At 44.3% G+C, this 4,175-nt stretch overlaps 1 long non-coding RNA gene across 1 annotated transcript; it reads left to right on the top strand.

Moving 5' to 3' along the window:
* Window positions 1-71: 71 nt before the first annotated feature.
* Window positions 72-3,365, top strand: LOC116465411 (uncharacterized). The gene is made up of 3 exons (XR_009212363.1): window positions 72-1,111; window positions 2,474-2,579; window positions 3,202-3,365. It is a non-coding gene; the product is annotated as an uncharacterized LOC116465411 (long non-coding RNA).
* The last annotated feature ends 810 nt before the right edge of the window (window positions 3,366-4,175 follow it).

The raw sequence follows: 4,175 nt of genomic DNA, 5'->3' as shown, positions 1-4,175 counted from the left end.
TGGGTTCATGCCATTCTCCTGCCTCAGCCTCCAGAGTAGCTGGGACTACAGGCGTCCACCACCACGCCCAGTTAATTTTTGTATTTTTCATAGAGACACGGTTTCCCTGTGTTGGCCAGGCTGGTCTCAAACTCCTCAGGTGATCCGCCTGCCTTGGCCTCCCAAAGTGCCCAGAAAGTTTTGAACCTGAAAGACACACTACTTACTTGTCTTAGTTAATCATCTAAATGCCTGGACCCTACCTCCTGAATGACAGCCCCAAGCCTGGTCTTCTAATGTAACCTGGGTATTGCTGGTAGATGGCATCCCAGAGTGATCTTGCTTAGTGTGAGAAACCAAGCGCAATCTATTCCTCACACACCAGTGTGATATTTGTAAAAAGAAGTCAGTATATATTTACCCATAAAAATACTTATTTATCCATAATTCAACTTATGTGAACTTTTCTGGTAAAAACCAGGTAGATAAAGATGTTTATTATAATGTTACTTATAACAGTAAAATTTGGAAATCAATCCAGATGTCCAATTATGAGAATATGGTTAAGTGAATTAGGAATCATCCTTAATGGAATATCACATAGCCATGAAAAATGGTGATCAGGCAAAAGCTACATAGCAATGTGCAGAAATGCTGATGAGATGATACTAAAAGGGCAAAGTAGCACGCAAAATAAATCCACACTGAAGATTACAGTTGTGTAAAATACTTGTATAGACAAAAAGGCCTGGGAAACAATATATAAAAGCGATAGGAGTTGTTCATGTGATAGGATTATGGGTAATGTTTTCTTTTACTTTGCTTTTTTTTTTTTTTTGAGGTTTTATACAATAGCCATATGGTTTTTATTACCATAGAAATGAGATTAAGGACCAGAGGGAATCCAGGCCTGATAATATGCTACTGTAGAGGTTGACTTTTGTGGTCAAGTTGCAGGCTTGGGGATAAAGAATTGATAAATCCCATTGCAGAAAGAGTACCTGTTACTGATTTATTGCACTTTGATTCTCCTCCTTGGCTCCAGGAATTGAGGAAGCTCAGACGGGAAAATGAGGATACTTAACACCCACCAGTGCCCGCGAACACCTTTCTGCCCTGTGGAAGAATGAAGGTGCTGTATCAGTCTAAAGAAATAGCCTTGATCTTCTCTAGGCTGTTATTTCCTGGACTCATTAACCCTGCCTTATTACTTCTTTTAAGTTGTAATGACTGTAGCTCCCTCCTGGAACTGATCCAGAGGTTTGGGGCAGTCTTCAGGGCACATTGACATTGAGATATCATAGAGCAGGGGAGGTCATACCCAGCACGAAAAACTTGACAAGTATTACAGCTGCGCCTGGTTATCAAATGACAACTCCTGGTGGGCCTCGCTTAATACAGGTTGGCATATTTTTAGAAGGTTCAGTGTAACTTATTTTAAATGCCCGTAAGTAAAATGCTGTGTCCTTCTGTGAATCAAAGAATGAACTCTGTCTTATTTAAATTGGGACTTTACTATAAGGGAAATCCTTCTTTCCTTTTGAGTGTATAACAAAACCTACGCAGTATATTCAAGCCCTTGTGAGAGTATGTGTAATAAGCACTTACAAATGAACACGTTGTTAAAGAGGTATCAAAAAAAAAAAAAAAAAAACACTGGAGTTAGTATGATTGCTTCTGTGGCAGGCCCTAGCACATTTTAATCTTTTTCTCTAGGCATTTTTTAAAGTAACCAGAAACCTGAAATAAAGCTTTGATCCACAGAAGATCCTTTCTTGGCAGTACCTGTTAGGGGCGGGAGGAGGCTAACTTAAAAAAAATTTTTTTTATTCAACATATTTTTTAGGAAGATCAAAGTAATAATGATGTGTGTGATGTCTATGTGTTTTAATAGTCCAGGAGGGTGATTAAAAACAAGTGAAGTTTCTTCCCCATCCTTGCCCATCTCAGTCCCTGGGTTAAGAGCTATTGTCCCTGTAGTACCCATTTTTATGCTGTCATATCCCCTGCATACAAACCGTCATGTACACAGAGGCTATTTTTTGTTTTTATAAAGAAAAATGAGGGCAGGCACATTGGCTCATGCCTCCAATCACAGCAATACGGGAGGCTGAGGCAGGTGGATCAGTTGAGCCCAGGAGTTCAAGACCAGCCTGGGCAACCAAGCAAAACCTCATCTCTTAAAAAAAAAAAATACAAAACTTAGCTGGACATGATAGCACACACCTGTAGTCCCAACTACTTGGAAGGCTGAGATGGCAGGATTGCCTAAGCCTGGGAGGTCAAGGCTGCAGTGAGTCATGATCTCACCACTGCACAGCATCCTGGGTGACAGGAGTGAGACCTTTTCTCAAAAAAGAAAACTGTGACCTTAACTCTACATATTATCTTGTATTCTGTTTTTTCCTCACTCAGTAATATTTTTATGGTTGTCCTCCCCTGCTCTTAGTGATAGATTTAAATGGTCTCCTTGGTTTCTTTCTTTCCAATGCAGGATTCTTTCTGAACTACCTTTTTTCGGGAATGGATGATGATGATGTGGAGTCCAGATTCAATCCCAGTGTGTTCTTTCTAGGTTTCTTGGTGGTGCCGCCCTCAAGGTAATGCCCTTTAATTAACTTATTTCACCTGAAAAAAAGCGTACTAAGGAACTGAAACGTGACCTCTAAGAGAGATGAAAGGGCCAAGGGCACCGAGAGACAAAGCTGCAGTTCCGCTCCAGGTGCAGGTGGTGGGAGGGCTTGCTTTCCTTGCCGTTTGTTGTGAACGCGATAGGAATGTTGGTTGTTTTTGTTTAGTTGTTTTGAAACGGAGTCTTGCGCTGTCTCCCAGGCTGGAGTGCAGTGGCATGACCTTGGCTTACTGCAACCTCTGCCTCCTGGGTTCAAGTGATTCTCCTACCTCAGCCTTCCGAGTAGCTGGGATTACAGGCACGTACCACCACACCCAAATAATTTTTGTATTTTACATAGAGATGGGGTTTCACCATGTTGGCCAGGCTGGTCTCGAACTGCTGACCTCCAGTGATCCGCCTGCCATGGCTTCCCAAAGTGCTGGGATTATAGGCTTGAGCCACCACACCCAGCTGGAATGTTGGTTGGGAAGGTTGGTTGTTTTGAGCCTGGTGGGGTGTGCTCCCTACAGTAGATATGGGTGAGAGGCTGAAGAACATGATCCTTTCCTCACACTAAACATTCGTTTATTCTGTATGTCGCCCTGCAGGTATCACCCAGTCAGTCGCCTAGGAGACCAGATGTTTACCAATGGCCAGACGGTGAACTTGCAGGCTGTCATGAAGGATGTAGTTCTGATTCAAAAACTTCTGGCATTGATGGCCCAAGAACAGAAGCTGCCAGAGGAAGTGGCCGCACCCACTACAGATGAGGTCAGGGCTGCTCTGGTGCTGATGTGATGAGCACACACGCTTAGTGCTAACTCTGTGCGATGTGGATGTAGACACTGGGTACCGGGAGATGCTTCCTGGAATGTTCTGTGCAGCTGGCGGCAGCCTTAGTGTGAGCTCTGGGCTTAGGGGGCACCTAGGAACATTGGGGGTCACACATGGGTCTGAGAATGGAAAGGTCTGGGTTCTGGTCTAGGTTCTGCACCAAACGACCATGCCAGGTGACCCTAGTTGAGTCACTTCCTTATACTAGTGTCTGCTATAAAATGCATGTGATTTGTGGTGAGATTTCATACCTAGGCTGTTCCGGGCTACCAGCTCTCAGCAGCTCTAGAAAGAATAGCCTGCTTCCCTTAAGCTCTACGAGTGTCCCTTCTGGGTCACAGTACTAGAGCTCATGTCGCCAGCTCTATTTTGGACACATTAATGTCTCCAGCATTGGGGTCAGGAAGGCAGTATTGCAGAGTGGAAATTCCTCTCAGAATAGGACAGTTTCAACTAACATTTCCTGAGCCCCTTCTCTGTGCCGGGTTAAGTAGTAGATCTTCAGTGGGTACAAAGGTGAATTGGGCACCCAGGAAGCTTGCTGAGGTCATCAAGATCCTTCCCAGCTTTAAAGTACTCTCTGGATGCAAATAGGCAGCCTTGGGTAGACAGTCCGGGTTCTCAGACTCCAGCCACTGCGACAGTCCCGCTGTCTGCCGGGCCCATCACAAGGTGGCGCCACTGTCTCCTGGACACTTATGCTGCAGGTTACACTTGGGGCTTTCTGTGGTTTTGCTTGTTTCCTGAT

The sequence above is a fragment of the Hylobates moloch genome, unplaced genomic scaffold (genome assembly GCF_009828535.3).
Source record: "Hylobates moloch isolate HMO894 unplaced genomic scaffold, HMol_V3 SCAFFOLD_5009, whole genome shotgun sequence".
Classification (NCBI taxonomy): domain Eukaryota; kingdom Metazoa; phylum Chordata; class Mammalia; order Primates; family Hylobatidae; genus Hylobates; species Hylobates moloch.
This window is presented reverse-complemented; position numbering and strand designations above follow the sequence as displayed.